The following is a 17,742-nucleotide window of genomic DNA, read 5'->3' as shown; positions in this document are numbered from 1 at the left end:
TGTGAGAGCCCGAATACTTCAGTGCCTTTTCCCAGACGGCAGGAGGTAGAAGAGTTTGTATGAGGGGTGTGTGGGGTCCTTCATAATGCTGTTTGCTTTGCGGATGCAGCGTGTAGTGTAAATGTCCGTAATGGCGGGAAGCGAGACCCCGATGATCTTCTCAGCTGACCTCACTATCCGCTGCAGGATCTTGCGATCCGAGATGGTGCAATTTCCGAACCAGGCAGTGTTGCAGCTGCTCAGGATGCTCTCAATACAACCCCTGTAGAATGTGATGAGGATGGGGAGGGTGGGAGATGGACTTTGTCAGCCTTCGCAGAAAGTAGAGACGCTGCTGGGCTTTCTTTACTATTGAGCTGGTGTTGAGGGACCAGGTGAGATTCTCCGCCAGGTGAACACCAAGAAATTTGGTGCTCTTAACGATCTCTACCGAGGAGCTGTCGATCTTCGGCGGAGAGTGGTTGCCCCGTGCCCTCCTGAAGTCAACAACCATCTCTTTTGTTTTGTTCACATTAAGAGACAGGTTGTTGGCTCTGCACCAGTCCGTTAGCCGCTGCACCTCCTCTCTGTAAGCTGACTTGTCGTTCTTGCTGGTGAGACTCACCACGGTTGTGTCATCGGCGAACTTGATGATGTGTTTCGAGTCATGGGTCAGCAGAGTGAACAGCAGTGGACTGAGCACACAGCCCTGGGGGGCCCCCGTGCTCAGTATGATGGTGTTGGAGATACGCCTCTGACCTGGACTGACTGAGGTCTCCCAGTCAGGAAGTCTAGAATCCAGTTGCAGAGGGAGGTGTTCAGGCCCAGTAGGCTCAGCTTTCCAATCAGTTTCTGAGGGATGATTGTGTTGAATGTTGAACTGAAGTCTATGAACAGCATTCGAACGTCTGTGTCTTTTTTGTCCAGGTGGGTTAGGGGCAGGTGGAGGGTGATGGCACTGGCGTCATCTGTTGAGCGGTTGGGACGGTACGCAAACTGCAGGGGGTCCAGTGAAGGGGGCAGCAGGGTCTTGATGTGCATCACGATGAGCCTCTCGAAACACTTCATGATGATGGATGTGAGTGCTATGGGATGGTAGTCATTTAGGCAGGACACTGAAAACTTCTTCGGCATGGGGATGATGGTGGTGGCCATGAAGCACGTTGGAACGTTGGCGCTGCTCAGGGAGATGTTGAAGATGTCAGTGAGAACATCTGCTAGCTGGTCTGCACGTCCTCTGAACACTCTACCAGGAATGTTGTCTGATCCAGCAGCCTTCCGTGGGTTGACCCTGCACAGGATTCTTCTCACATCGGCCATGGTGAGACACAGCACCTGGTCATTTGGAGGAGGGGTGGACTTCCTCACCGCCACGTCATTTTCCGCCTCAAAACCGGTGTAGAAGTTATTCATCGCATCTGGCAGGGAGGCATCACCTGCACAGTCAGGTGATGTTGTCCTGTAATTGGTGATGTCCTGGATGCCCTTCCACATGCGCCACGTGTTGCCGCTGTCCCAGAAGTGGCTGTAGATTTGCTGGGTGTGTGCACGCTTTGCCCCTCTGATGGCCCGGGACAGTTTGGCCTTTGCTGTTGTTAGAGCTGCCTTGTCGCCTGCTCTGAAGGCGGAGTCACGAGTCCTCAGCAGCGCACGCACCTCCGCAGTCATCCATGGCTTCTGGTTAGCGCGTGTAGTGATAGTCTTGGACAGTGTAACATCGTCAATGCACTTGCTGATGTAGCTAGTCACTGATGCTGTGTACTCCTCTAAGTTGGTAGAGTCGCCATTGGTTGCAGCCTCCCTGAACGTGTGCCAGTCAGTGTGCTCAAAGCAGTCTTGAAGAGCAGAGATGGCTCCTGCTGGCCAGGCTTTCACCTGCTTCTGAACTGGTCTGGAGTGCCTGACGAGCGGTCTGTATGCTGGGATTAGCATAACAGAGATGTGGTCTGAGTAACTGAGGTGGGGGCGGGGCTCTGCCTGGTACGCGTCAGGAATGTTTGTGTAAACCAGGTCCAACACGTTCTCCCCCCTTGTTGCGAAGTCCACATACAGATGGAATTTAGGGAGCACTGACTTAAGGCTCGCGTGGTTAAAATCTCCAGCAACAATGTCCTTTTGTGGCAACCATTTCAGCTCTGGGAAAAAGCCCCTGAATATCCACACGATCAATAGCTCTCATCATCTTGTACACCTCTACCAGCTCACCTCTCATCCTCCTTTGCTCCAAGGAGAAAAGGCTGAGTTCACTCAACCTATTCTCAGAAGGCATGCTCCCCAATCCAGGTAACATCCTTGTAAATCTCCTCTGCACCCTTTCTATAGTTTTCACATCCTTCCTGTAGTGAGGTGACCAGAACTGAGTACAGTACTCCAAGTGGGGTCTGACCAGGGTCCTATATAGCTGCAACATTACCTCTCGGCTCCTAAATTCAATTCCACGTTTGATGAAGGCCAATACACCATACGCCTTCTTAACCACAAAGTCAACCTGTGCAGCTGCTTTGAGCGTCCTATGGACTCGGACCCCAAGATCCCTCTGAACCTGCACACTGACAAGAGTCTTACCATTAATACTATATTCTGCCATCATATTTGACCTACCAAAATGAACCATTTCACACTTATCTGGGTTGAACTCCATCTGCCACTTCTCAGCCCAGTTTTGCATCCTATCAATGTCCCGCTGTAACCTTTGACAGCCCTCCACACTATCCACAACACCTCCAACCTTTGTGTCATCAGCAAACTTACTAACCCATCCCTCCACTTCTTCATCCAGGTCATTTATAAAAATCATGAAGAGTAAGGTTCCCAGAACACATCCCTGAGGCACTCCCCTGGTGACTGACCTCCATGCAGAATATGACCCATCTTCAACCACTCTTTGCCTTCTGTGGGCAAGCCAGTTCTGGATCCACAAAGCCATGTCCCCTTGGATCCCATGCCTCCTTACTTTCTCAGTATTATATATATTATACCTCTCCAAATGTTCATAAATCCTGCCTCTCAGGATCTTCTAGAAACATAGAAAATAGGTGCAGGAATAGGCCATTCAGCCCTTCGAGCCTGCACCACCATTCAGTATGATCATGGCTGATCATCCAACTCAGAACCCTGTACCTGCTTTCTCTCCATACCCCCTGATCCCTTTAGCCACAAGCGCCATAATCTAACTTACTCTTAAATATAGCCAATGAACCGACCTCAACTGTTTCCTGTGGCAGAGAATTCCACAGATTCACCACTCTTTGTGTGAAGACGTTTTTCCTCATCTCGGTCCTAAAAGGCTTCCCCTTTATCCTTAAACTGTGACCCCTTGTTCTGGACTTTCCCAACATCGGAAACAATCTTCCTGCATCTAGCCTGTCCAATCCCTTTAGAATTTTATACGTTTCAATAAGATCCCCCCTCAATCTTCTAAATTCCAGCGAGTATAAGCCTAGTCGATCCAGTCTTTCTTCATATGAAAGTCCTGCCATCCCAGGAATCAATCTGGTGAACCTTCTTTGTACTCCCTCTATGGCAAGCATGTCTTTCCTCAGATTAGGGGACCAAAACTGCACACAATACTCTAGGTGCGTTCTCACCAAGGCCTTATACAACTGCAGTAGAACCTCCCTGCTCCTATACTCGAATCCTTTTGCTATGAATGCCAACATACCACTTCTCTTTTTCACCGCCTGCTGTACCTGCATGCCCACTTTCAATGATTGGTGTACAATGACACCCAGGTCTCGTTGCACTTCCCCTTTTCCTAATCGGGCCACCATTCAGATAATAATCTGTTTTCCTGTTCTTGCAACCAAAGTGGATAATCTCACACTTATCCACATTAAATTGCATCTGCCATGAATTTGCCCACTCACCTAACCTATCCAAGTCACCCTGCATCCTTTTAGCATCCTCCTCACAGCTAACACCGCCGCCCAGCTTCGTGTCATACGCAAACTTGGAGATGCTGCATTTAATTCCCTCGTCTAAATCATTAATATATATTGTAAATAACTGGGGTCCCAGCGCTGAGCCTTGCGGTACCCCACTAGTCACTGCCTGCCATTCTGAAAAGGTCCCGTTTACTCCCACTCTTTGCTTCCTGTCTGTCAACCAATTCTCTATCCACATCAATACCATACCCCCAATACCGTGTGCTTTAAGTTTGCACACTAATCTCCTGTGTGGGACCTTGTCAAAAGCCTTTTGAAAATCCAAATATACCACATCCATTGGCTCTCCCCTATCCACTCTACTAGTTACATCTTCAAAAAATTCTACAAGAATCGTCAGACATGATTTTCCTTTCACAAATCCATGCTGACTTTGTCCGATGATTTCACTGTGCTGTTATCACATCTTTGATAACCAACTCTAGCATTTTCCCCACCACTGATGTCAGGCTAACCGGTCTATAATTCTACCACTACCACCACTCTCCTCCATCTAGTGGAATTAGATCTTACTCTCAATAATTTCTCCTTTGGCTCCTCCCACATCCTCCAAACCAGGGTGTAGCCATGGGCACCCGTATGGGTCCCAGTTATGCCTGCCTTTTTGTTGGCTTTGTGGAACAGTCCATGTTCCAAGTCTATACCGGTATCCATCCCCCTCTTTTCCTTCGCTACATTGATGACTGTATTGGTGCTGCCTCTTGCATGCATGCTGAGCTCGTCAACTTCATTAACTTTGCCTCCAACTTTCACCCTGCCCTCAAATTTACCTGGTCCATTTCTGACACCTCCCTCCCCTTTCTTGATCTTTCTGTCTCCATCTCTGGAGACGGCCTATCTACTATAAGCCTACAGACTCTCACAGCTACCTGGACTATTCCTCTTCCCACCTGTCTCTTGCAAAAGGGCTATCCCCTTCTCACAATTCCTCCGTCTCCGCCGCATCTGCTCTCAGGATGAGGCTTTTCATTCCAGGACGAGGGAGATGTCTTCCTTTTTTAAACAAAGGGGCTTCCCTTCGTCCACCATCAACTCTGCTCTCAAACGCATCTCTCCCATTTCCCGCACATCTGCCCTCACCCCATCCACCCGCCACCCCACTCGGGATAGGGTTCCCCTTGTCCTTACCTACCACCCCACCAGCCTCCAGGTCCAACGTATAATTCTCCGTAATTTCCGCCACCTCCAACAGGATCCCACTACCAAACACATTTTTCCCTCCCCCCTCTTTCTGCTTTTTGCAGGGATCGCTCCTACGCGACTCCCTTGTCCACTCGTTCCCCCATCCCTTCCCACCGATCTCCCTCCTGGCACTTATCCTTGTAAACGGAACAAGTGCTACACCTGCCCTTACATTTCCTCCCTCACCACCATTCAGGGACCCAAACAGTCCTTCCAGGTGAGGCGACACGTCACCTGTGAGTCGGCTGGTGTGGTATACTGCGTTCGGTGCTCCCTGTGTGGCCTTTTATATATTGGTGAGACCCGACGCAGACTGGGAGACCGTTTCGCTGAACACTTACGCTCGGACCGCCAGAAAAAGCAGGACCTCCCAGTGGCCACACATTTTAATTCCACGTCCCATTCCCATTCTGATATGTCTATCCATAGCCTCCTCTATTGTCAAAATGAATCCAAACTCAGGTTGGAGGAACAACACCTTATATACCGGCTGGGTAGCCTCCAACCTGATGGCATGAACATTGACTTCTCTAACTTCCGTTAATGCCCCTCCTCCCCTTCTTACCCCATCCCTGACATATTTAGTTGTTTGCCTGTTCTCCATCTCCCTCTGGTGCTCCCCCCCACTTTCTTTCTCCTGAGGCCTCCCGTCCCATGATCCTTTCCCTTCTCCAGCTCTGTATCACTTTCGCCAATCACCTTTCTAGCTCTTAGCTTCATCCCACCCCCTCCGGTCTTCTCCTATCATTTCACATTTCCCCCTCCCCCCACTACTTTCAAATCTCTTACTATCTTTCCTTTCGGTTGGTCCTGACAAAGGGTCTCGGCCCGGAACGTCGACAACGCTTCTCCCTATAGATGCTGTCTGGCCTGCTGTGTTCCACCAGCATTTTGTGTGTGTTGTTGTTTGAATTTCCAGCATCTGCAGATTTCCTCGTGTTCGGTCTATAATTCCCCAGTTTTTTTCTCCGTCCTTTTTTAAAAAGTGGGGTTACATTAGCCACCCTCCAATCCTCAGGAACTAATCCAGAATCTAAGAGGTTTTGAAAAATTATCACTAATGCATCCACTATTTCTTGGGCTACTTCCTTAAGCACTCTGGGATGCAGACCATCTGGCCCTGGGGATTTATCTGCCTTTAATCCCTTCAATTTACCTAACACCACTTCCCTACTAACATGTATTTCCCTCAGTTCCTCCATCTCACTAGACCCTCGGTCCCCTACTATTTCCGGAAGATTATTTATGTCCTCCTTAGTGAAGACAGAACCAAAGTAGTTATTCAATTGGTCTGCCATGTCCTTGCTCCCCATGATCAATTCACCTGTTTCTGACTGTAAGGGACCTACATTTGTCTTAACCAATCTTTTTCTTTTCACATATCTATAAAAGCTTTTACAGTCAGTTTTTATGTGCCCTGCCAGCTTTCTCCATAAACTTTTTTCCCTTTCCTAATTAAGCCCTTTGTCCTCCTCTGCTGGACTCTGAATTTCTCCCAGTCCTCAGGTGTGCTGCTTTTTCTGGCTAATTTGTATGTTTCTTCTTTGGACTTGATACTATCCCTAATTTCCCTTGTCAGCCATGGGTGCACTACCTTCCCTGGTTTATTCTTTTGCCAAACTGGGATGAACAATTGTTGTGGTTCATCCATGCGATCTTTAAATTCTCCATCAACTTACCAACCACTGAGGTAAGACTCACTGGTCTATAATTTCCTGGGCTTTCTCTACTCCCTCTCTTGAATAAAGGAACAACATCCGCAACCCTCCAATCCTCTGGAACCTCTCCTGTCCCCATTGATGATGCAAAGATCATCGCCAGAGGCTCAGCAATCTCCTCCCTTACCTCCCACAGTAGCCTGGGGTACATTTCATCCGGTCCCAGCGACTTATCCAACTTGATGCTTTCCAAAAGCTCCAGCACATCCTCTTTCTTAATATCTACATGCTCATGTTTTTCAGTCTGCTGCAAGTCATCACTATAATCACTAAGATCCTTTTCCACAGTGAATACTGAAGTAAAGTATTCATTAAGTACCTCTGCTATTTCCTCCGGTTCCATACACACTTTCCCACTGTCACACTTGATAGGTCCTATCTTTCACATCTTATCCTCTTGCTCTTCACATACTTGTAGAATGCCTTGGGGTTTTTCTTAACTCTGCCTGCCAAGGCCTTCTCATGGCCCCTCTAGCTCTCCTAATTTCCTTCTTAAGCTCCTTCCTAGTAGCCTTATAATCTTCTAGATCTCTAACATTATCTAGCTCTCCGAACCTTCTGTAACCTTTTCTTTTCTTCTGCTGTAGGTTTTCTATGTTTCTATATTTCTAAGTTTGGGAGGCAGGAGAAAGGAAACTATAGACCTGTTAGCCTGACACCAGTGGTTGGGAAGTCGTTGGAATCAATTGTAGGGGTGAGATTACAGAGTACCTGGAGGCACATGACAAGATAGGGTAATGCCAGCATGGTTTCTTGAAAGGAAAATCCTGCCTTACTAACCTACTGCAATTTTTTGAGGACATTACAAGCAGGGTAGACAAAGGAGATGTAGTAGATGTGGTGTACTTAGATGTTTAGAAGGCCTTTGACAAGGTGCCATACATGAGGCTGCTTAGCAAGATAAGAGCCCATGGAATTACAGGGAAGTTGCTAGCATGGGTGGAGCATTGGCTGATTGGCAGAAAACATAGAGTGGGAAGAAAGGGATCCTTTTCTGGCTGGCTGCTGGTTATCAGTGGAATTCCACAGGAGTCAGTTTTGAGACCACTGCTTTTTATGATGTATGTCAATGATTTAGACTATGGGATTAATGGATTTGTGATTTGTGTGCAAGTGCAGATAATAAATAAATGGCAATAAATAATGAGCATGAAATAACAAAATCAAAGAGTCCTTAAATGAGTGTAGTTCCCCTTATGCTCAAGAGCCTGATGGTTGTGGGGTAGTAACTGTTCTTGAACCTGGTGGTGTGAGTCTTGAGGCATTTAATTCCTACCTAATGGCAGCAGCAAGAGAAGAGCATGGTCTGGGTGCTGAGGATCTTTGATAATAGATGCTGCTTTCCTACAGCAATGTTTCATGTAGATGCACTCAATGGTTGGGAGGGTTTTACCTGCGATGTACCGGGCCGAATCCACTAATTTTTGTAAGATTTTCTGCTCAAAGGCATTGGTGTTTCCATAACACTGTACTGCAGCCAGTCAGCACACTTCCACCACACATCTATAGAAGTTTGCCAACATTTTTGCTGACTTGCTGAATCTCTGTAGACTCCCGAGGAACATAGAATAATACAGCACAGTACAGACCCTTCAGCCCACAATGTTTTGCCGACCCTTAAACCCTGCCTCCCATATAACCCTCCACCTTAAATTCTTCCATATACCTGTCTAGTAGTCTCTTAGATTTCACTAGTGTATCTGCCTCCACCACTGACTCAGGCAGTGCATTCCACGCACCAACCACTCTCTGAGCAAAAAACCTTCCTCTAATATCCCCCTTGAACTTCCCACCCATTACCTTAAAGCCATGTCCTCTTGTATTGAGCAGTGGTGCCCTGGGGAAGAGGCACTGGCTGTCAACTCTATCTATTCCTTTTAATATCTTGTATACCTCTATCATGTCTCCTCTCATCCTTCTTCTCTCCAAAGAGTAAAGCCATGCTAACACTCCATAAGCTTTCTTAACTACCCTATCTACCTGTGAGGCAACTTTCAGGGATCTGAGGACATGTACCCCCAGATCCCTCTGCTTCTCCACACTACCAAGTATCCTGCCAGTTACTTTGTACTCTGCCTTAGAGTTTGTCCTTCCAAAGTGTACCACCTCACACTTCTCTGGGTTTTCCTCCATCTGCCACTTCTCAGCCCACTTCTACATCCTATCAATATCTCTCTGCAATCTTCGACAATCCTCTACAATATCCACAACACCACTAGTCTTTGTGTGGTCTGCAAACCTGCCAATCCACCCTTCTAACCCCACATCCAGGTCGTTAATAAAAATCACGAAAAGTAGAGGTCCCAGATCTGATCCTTGTGGGACACCACTAGTCAGAACCCTCCAATCTGAATGTACTCCCTCCACCACGACCCTGTACTTTCTGCAGGCAAGCCAATTCTGAATCCACCTGGCCAAACTTCCCTGGATCCCATGCCTTCTGACTTTCTGAATAAGCCTACCGTGTGGAATCTTGTCAAATGGCTTACTAAAATCCATGTAGATCACATCCACTGCACTATCCTCATCTATATGCCTGGTCACCTCCTCAAAGAACTCTATAAGGCTTGTTAGACACGATCTGCCCTTCACAAAGCCATGCTGACTGTCCCTGATCAGACCATGATTCTCTAAATGCCCATAGATCCTATCTCTAAGAATCTTTTCCAACAGCTTTCCCACCACAGACGTAAGGCTCACTGGTCTATAATTACCTGGACTATCCCTACTACCTTTTTTGAACAAGGGGACAACATTCGCCTCCCTCCAATCCTCCAGTACCATTCCCGTGGACAATGAGGACATAAAGATCCTAGCCAGAGGCTCAGCAATCTCTTCCCTTGCCTCGTGGAGCAGCCTAGGGAATATTCCATCCGGCCAAGGGGACTTATCCGTCCTAATGTATTTTAACAACTCCAACAGCTCCTCTCCCTTAATATCAACATGCTCCAGAACATCAACCTCACTCATATTGTCCTCACCGTCATCAAGTTCCCTCTCATTGGTGAATACTGAAGTGACGTATTCATTGAGGACCTCGCTCACTTCCACAGCCTCCAGGCACATCTCCCCACCTTTATCTCTAGTCGGTCCTACCTTCACTCTTGTCATCATTTTGTTCTTCACATTATTGAAAAATGCCTTGAGGTTTTCCTTTACCCTACTCACCAAGGCCTTATCATGCCCACTTCTTGCTCTCCTCAGTCCCTTCTTAAGCTTTCTTTCAACCCTATATTCCTCAATAAACCCATCTGATCCTTGCTTCCTAAACCTCATGTATGCTGCCTTCTTCCACCCGACTAGATTTTCCACCTCACTTGTCACCTATGGTTCCTTCACCCTACCATTCTTTATCTTCCTCCCAGGACAAATTTATCCCTTACATCCTGCAAGAGATCCTTAAACATCGACCACATGTCCATAGTACATTTCCCTGCAAAAACATCATCCCAATTGACACCCGCAAGTTCTAGCCTTATAGTCTCATAATTTGCCCTTCCCCAATTAAAAATTTTCCTGTCCTCTCTGATTCTATCCTTTTCTATGATAATGCTAAAGGCTAGGGAGCAGTGGTCACTGTCCCCCAGATGCTCACCCACTGACAGATCTGTGACCTGATCCGGTTCATTACCTAATATTAGATCTAGTATGGCATTCCTCCTAGTCAGCCTGTCAACATACTGTGACAGGAATCGATCCTTTACACACTTAACAAACTCTGCCCCATCTAAACCATTGGTACTAATCAGGTGCCAATCAATATTAGGGAAGTTAAAGTCACTCATGATAACAACCCTATTATTTTTGCACCTTTCTAAAATCTGCCTCACAATCTGCTCCTCAGTATCTCTGCTGCTCCCAGGGGGCCTATAGAATACTCCCAATAGTGTAACTGCTCCCTTCCTGTTCCTGACTTCTACCCATAATGACTCAAAAGAGGATTCTGTTACATTACCCACCCTTTCTGCAGCTGTAATAGTATCGCTGACCTGTAATGCCACCCATCCTCCCCTCCCCCCATCCCTTTTAAAGCACTGAAATCTAGTAATATTGGGAATCCATTCCTGTCCTGGTGGTAGCCAAGTCTCTGTAATGGGCACTACATCATAATTCCATGTATGTATCCAAGCTCTCAGATCATCACCTTTGTTCCTGATGCTTCTTGCATTGAAGTACACGCCCTTTAGCCCTTCTACCTTATTACCTTATGATCTGGATGATGGGGTGGTAAATTGGATTAGTAAGTATGCAGATTATACTAAGATAGGTGGCGTTGTGGATAATGAAGTAGGTTTTCAAAGCTTGCGGAGAGATTTAGGCCAGTTAGAAGAGTGGGCTGAAAGATGGCAGATGGAGTTTAATGCTGATAAGTGTGAGGTGCTACATTTTGGGAGGACTAATCAAAATAGGACATACATGGTAAATAGTAGGGCATTGAGGAATGCAGTAGAACAGAGTGATCTAGGAATAATGGTGCATAGTTCCCTGAAGGTGGAATCTCATGTGGATAGGGTGGTGAAGAAAGCTTTTAGTATGCTGGCCTTTATAAATCAGAGCATTGAGTATAGGAGTTGGGATGTAATGTTAAAATTGTACAAGGCATTGGTGAGGTCAAATTTGGACTATTGTGTACAGTTTTGGTTACTGAATTATTGTGGTGGTTCAGTCCGAAGTCCATGATATGGTCCGCGGACTCCGGGTTTTCCAGCAGTCCCTTGCTGCGGTTGGACTTAACTAGAAACACCTGAGGCTCATATTGGAACTGGGAATATAAGTGGCCCTGGTATTGTGTGTGGTTGGGGGTTGTTTGGTTAAGATAACTGTAGCTGCTAGAAGGGATTCTTGCCAGCCTTGGGGTTGTGTTGGTGAACTATGGTTTCTGGGAGCCTTGCTGGTAGTAGTTGGAGTGGTCATTGTGGTATGGATTCAGCTGTTTCCTGGGCCAGCTGGGTGGCTGTCAGCCATTCTGAGCTAGGTAGGGATCTGGTTGCTTCTGTAGCCAGCCAAGGCTGCTGGCTGTAAAGGTTACTTGGAGCTACCCTGATGCAGAGGAGGAACTGTCTGTTGTTCCTTGGTGTCTCTTCCTGTCCTTGCCTCTGTGGGGTAAGTCTGGCTGTTCTGCTGTTGCCCTGTGGGGGGAATCTGTCTTGTCTTTGTCTCTGTTGGGTAGGTCAGGCTGTTCTGTTGTTAACTGATGGATGGTCCTGCCCCACCTTGGTGTGGAGTGCAGCCTCTAGCCAAGCCTCAAGACTTCAAGTCCCTAGCCAAGCCTTGTCATGTCCTCGCCTGGGTTTGGGGGTCTGAGCCCAAGGCAAGACCCAGGTTCTGGGTCCTTGTCCAGTCTTGGGCTTGGAGTCCACCCCAGGCTCCTTATTACCAGTCCCTTGTCCTGGTCCTGCTTCCCCTGCCTAGACTGCATCCTGTCCTGTCCTTGGGTTCTGTCTTGTCCTGTTTCTGGGATTCCAGTGTCTGTGTCCTGCAGTTGGATCCTGATTCAACACCTGACTTATGACAATTATAGGAAAGATGTCAACAAAATAGAGAGAGTACAGAGGAGATTTACTAGAATGTTAGCTGGGTTTCAGCACCTAAGTTACAGAGAAAGGTTGAACAAGCTAGGTCATTATTCTTTGGAGCATAGAAGGTTGAGGGGGGACTTGATAGTTATTTAAAAATTATGAGGGGGATAGATAGAGTTGATGTGGATAGGATTTTTCCATTGAGACTAGGGAAGATTCAAACAAGAGGACATGAATTGAGAGTTGAGGAGCAAAAGTTTAGGGGTAACACAAGGGGGAATTTCTTTACTCAGAGTGGTAGCTGTGTGGAATGAGCTTCCAGTAGAAGTGGTAGAGGCAGGTTTGATTTTGTCATTTAAAGAAATATTGGATAGGTATATGGACAGGAAAGGAATGGAGGGTTATAGGCTGAGTGCAGGTAGGTGGGACTGGGTGAGAGTATGTGTTTGGCACGGACTAGAAGGGCCATGATGGCCTGTTTTCATTGTATGCTTATGGTTACCTTTACACCCTTTATTCTGCTTCTCTTTCCTCAAAGCCTCTATGTTAGATCTGGCTTTACTCCATGCACTTCTTCCACTGCTCTATAGCTCTGGGTCCCATTCCCCCTTGCAAATTAGATTAAATCCTCCCGAACCATGCTAGCAAACCTACCTGCAAGGATATTGCTTCCCCTTGAGTTCAGGTGCAACCCATCCAATCTGTACAGGACCCACCTTCCCCAGAAGAGATCCCAATGATCCAAAAATTGCCCCCTGTACCAACTCCTCAGCCATGCATTCAATTGCCATCTCCTCCAATTCTTGCCATCACTATCACGTAGCACTGGTAGCAATCCTGAGAACGCCACCCTTGAGGTCCTGTTCTTCAGCCTTCTGCCTCGCTCCTGAAACTCTCATTTCAGGACCTCATCCCTCTTCCTGCCTGTGTTGTTGGTACCAACATGTTTCATGACTTCTGGTTGCTTTCCCTCTCATACCAGCATGTTGTGCACCTGCTCAGAGACATCCTGGACCCTGGCACCCGGGAGGCAACAAACCATGCGGGTGTCCTTCTCACGTCCACAAAATCTCCTGTCTGCTCCCCTGACTATAGTGTCCCCAATGATGACAGCTCTCCTCTTCTCCATCCCATTCTTCTGCACCATAGGGTCAGACTTAGTGCCGGAGGCCCTGTCACCATGGCTCACACCTGGTCAGGTGAAGTAGAGGTGCTGTTGCGCTTCTTTGCAATTATATTTATATGATGGGTCCAGGACAGTTCACTGAGATAGTGACATAAATTGATCATCTTTGGCCCTGTAAATAACAGGGGAAACTACTATCCCCATGTCAAGTATTTACAAGTGAACTGTAAACAATTAGTACAATAGGAGGTTGTTGTGAAATAACTGATGGTACATCCACACTAGACTGGATAAATCCATAACCGAAGTTTTTCTCTTTGTTTTGACCCTCCATCCACACTGAAATGGCGTTTTCCTCCCCCAAAAATTGAGCTTTTCTAAAATGCCCTTAGGAGTGTGTAAATTTGAAAACGCCGATTGTGCAGAGCAGTGTGGACAGGGTAACCAGAGATTTCTAGAAATGCTGTCATGACATGCTGGAACAAGTAATGGCAGCAGTGTGGCATTTCATTGTTTTCTTGAACGCAACCCCCACACAACCTAACAATTTCAGAACAGATGGCAACTTCCGGGTCCAATATATAATTCTCCGTAACTTCTGCCACCTCCAACGAGATCCCACCATCAAGCACATCTTTCCCTCCCCCACTCTTCCTGCTTTCCATAGGGTTCGCTCCCTACGTTACTCCCTTGTCCATTCATTCCCCCCATCCCTTCCCAATGATCTCCCTCTCAGCACTTACCCTTGTAAGTAGAACAAGTGCTACACCTGCCCTTACACTTCCTCACCACCATTCAGAGCCTCAGACAGTCCTTCCAGGTGAGGCGACACTTCACCTGTGAGTTGGCTGGTGTAATATACTGTATCTGGTGCTCCCGGTGCGGCCTTCTATATGTTGGTGAGACCTGACACAGACTGAGAGACCGTTTCGCTGAACATCTATGCTCTGTCCACCAGAGAAAGCAGGATCTCCCAGTGGCCACACATTTTAATTCTACGTCCCATTCCCTTTCTGATATATCTATCCATGGCCTCTACTGTCAAGATGAAGCCACACTCAGATTGGAGGGACAACATTCCATCTGGGTAGCCTCCAACCTGATGGCATGAACATTGATTTCTCCAACTTCCGTTAATGCCCCTCCTCCTGTTCTTACCACATTCCTTATTTATTATTTCCCCTCTTTTTTCTCTCTCTCTGCCCCTCTCACAATCACTTCTTGCCTGTTCCCCATCTCCCTCTGGTGCTTCCCTCCCCCTTTCTTTCTCCCTAGGCCTCCCATCCCATGATCCTTTTCCCTTCTCCAGCTGTGTATCCCTTTTGCCAATCAAGTTTTGAGCTCTTGGCTTCCTCCCTCCCCCTCCTGCCTTCTCCTATCATTTTGGATCTCCCCCTCCCCCTCCCACTTTCAAATCTCTTACTATCTCTTCTTTCAGTTAGTCCTGATGAAGGGTCACAGCCTGAAATGTTGACTGTACTTCCTATAGATGCTGCCTGGCCTGCTGCGTTTCAACAGCATTTTGTGTGTTGCTAGAGTTAGAAATGTATTCACCAAATACTTTGACCCATAACTTACTGAATAAGTAAGTATACTCACTTTGCTCTGTTTTCTGTCCTTGTTTGTATGAAGGTGGTTTACCTATTTATGCAAGTACTTCTCTGACAATAGATGTGTAACAGCCTACTGAAACATTGTATGGAAATGCAAGATAACACTGATGCAGACATGTTTTATACATTTAACAAGGTGCTTTATTAATGCAACAGAGTTAGTCAGTTTTTCAATGCTTGTCATCAGCCGGGTCTGTAAACTCCCTGTTGGTTGCCTCCATACACTCCAGTATTTGTTTTAGTTTTAAGTCCTCCTGCGCAAGAGCCAACAGCTGTCTGTCATTTGGCAATTTCCTTTTAAGTTTCTCTAGTCTGTAACTGCACAAACGCGCACTTTCACAGCGAGATGTGACACCAAACATGTCACTTGTTTTCTGTTGATGTGTCCTGCGCATACCCAGTAGGAGGAGATTTGCCCAAATACCCATTTTAATGTGGACGGAGGTATTTTCAAAAACGCTTGGTGCGGACGCCTATTGTTTTTACGTGATACCGGTGTTTTCAAAATTATCTGGTCTAGTGTGGACATAACCTCACATTAGGGTTAGGGTTAGGAATGCTGCATGGGAAGCATTCTTTTAACTAAACTGTATTGTTTGCACATCAAAGATGTGATCACACACTAACAAAATCTAACTCATCTGCTCTCAAGTGGCTAATTAACATTTCAGAGTCCACACTGAAATTTCCAGAGTGGAAGGGATTAGAGTGGGTGGGGTGGTGGTGTTACGAGTCTGAAAAAATAATTTGGCAGTGCACAGTCAGGTCAGACTGGAGAACTCGTCTAGTGAGGCTTTATGGGTGGAACTGAAGAATATGAAAAGTGTGACCATGTTAATGGGATTATATTATAGATCACCCAATAGTCTGCGGGATTTAGGAGAACAAATCTGTAGAAAGATCGTTGACTGTTGCAAAAAAACATAATGTTGCTATAGTAGGTGACTTTAACTTTCCATATACTGACTGGGACACACATACTGTAAAAGGACTAGATGGGATAGAGTTTCTCAGATGGGTTCAGGTAAATTTCCTTAATCAGTACACAGAAGTCCCAACAAAAGAGTGTATGACACTTGATCTCCTATCAGGAAATAAAAAATGGCAGGTGACAAAAGTTTGTGTAGAGGAACACTTTGCTCCTAGTGTTCATAATGCCATTAGTTTCAAAGTAAATATGCAAAAAGATAGGTCCAGTACGCAGGCTGAAATTCTAAATCTGAGAGGCCAATTTTGATAGTATCAGAATGGTTCTGCCAAGTATAGATTGGGACAGTCTGTTTCTGGCAAAGTTGTACTTGGTAAATGGGAGGCCATTGAAAGCAAAATTTTGAGAGTACAAAGTGTGCCTGTCAGAATAAAAGGTAAGTATAACAGTTTAGGGCCCCTTGAAATTCAAGAGATATTGAGGCCCTGGTTTAGAAAAAAAAAGTTGCATAGCAGGTATTGGCAGGTAGAAACAAATGAGGTACTGATGGAGTATAAGAAATGCAAGAGAACACTTAAGAAAGAAATCAGGAGGGCTAAAAGAAGGCATAAGGTTGTCCTAGCAGAAGAGGTGAAGGAAAATATGTTAAGAGCAAAAGGATTGCAAGGGACAAAATTGGTTATAGAGAAGTACAGCACAGAAACAGGCCCTTTGGCCCATTTAGTCCATGCTGAAACCATGTAAACAGCCTACTCCCATTGACTTGCACCAGGACCATAGCCCTCCATACCCTTATCATCCATGTACCTATCCAAACTTCTTAAATATTCAAATTGAGCTTACATGCACTACTTGTGCTTGTAGCTTATTCCACACTCTCATGACCCTCTGAATGAAGAAGTTTTCTTTCATGTTCCCCTTAAATTTCTCACCTTTCACCCTTAAGCCATGACTTCTGGTTGTAGTCCCATCCAACCTCAGTGAAAAATGCCTATTTATCCTATCTATACCACTCATAGTTTTGTAGTCCTCGTCAAATCTCCTCTTTCAATCTTTCCTTATAACTCTGGTCCTCCAGACCCAGCAACATCCTTGTAAATTTTCTCTGCACTTTTTCAATCTTGTTTACATCTTTTCTGTAGGTAGGTGGTCCTTTAGAAGATCAGAATGGTAATCTAGGTGTGGATTCAAAAGAGATGGGAGATCTTAAATGGATTTTTTGCATCTGTATTTACTCAGAAGATGGACACAGAATCTACAGAAGTGAGGCAAAGCAGCAGTGAGGCTATAGACCCTATAGAGATTACAGAGGAGGAAGGGTTTGCTGTCTTGAGGCAAATTAGGCTGGATAAATCCCTAGGGCCTGACAAGTTGTCCCCTCAGATCCTGTCAGAGGCAAGTGCAGAAATTGCAGGGGCCCTAGCAGAATATTTAAATTATTCTTGACCACAGAAGAGGTATCAGAAGATGAAAAGATTGCTGTCATTGTCCCACTGTTTAAGAAAGGCTCCAAGAATAAACCAGGAAATTATAGGCCAGTGAGCCTGACATCAGTATTCAAAAAATTATTGGAAGCTATTCTGAGAGACTGTATATGAGTATTTGGATAGACATGGAATGATTAGGGATAGTCAGCATGGCTTCATGTATAGTAGAACATGTCTAACCAATCTTACAGAGTTTTTGGAGGAAGTTACCAGGTAAATGGATAAAGGCAAGACAGTAGATGTTGT

The sequence above is a fragment of the Hemitrygon akajei genome, chromosome 23 (assembly GCF_048418815.1).
Source record: "Hemitrygon akajei chromosome 23, sHemAka1.3, whole genome shotgun sequence".
Lineage (NCBI taxonomy): Eukaryota > Metazoa > Chordata > Chondrichthyes > Myliobatiformes > Dasyatidae > Hemitrygon > Hemitrygon akajei.
This window is presented reverse-complemented; position numbering follows the sequence as displayed.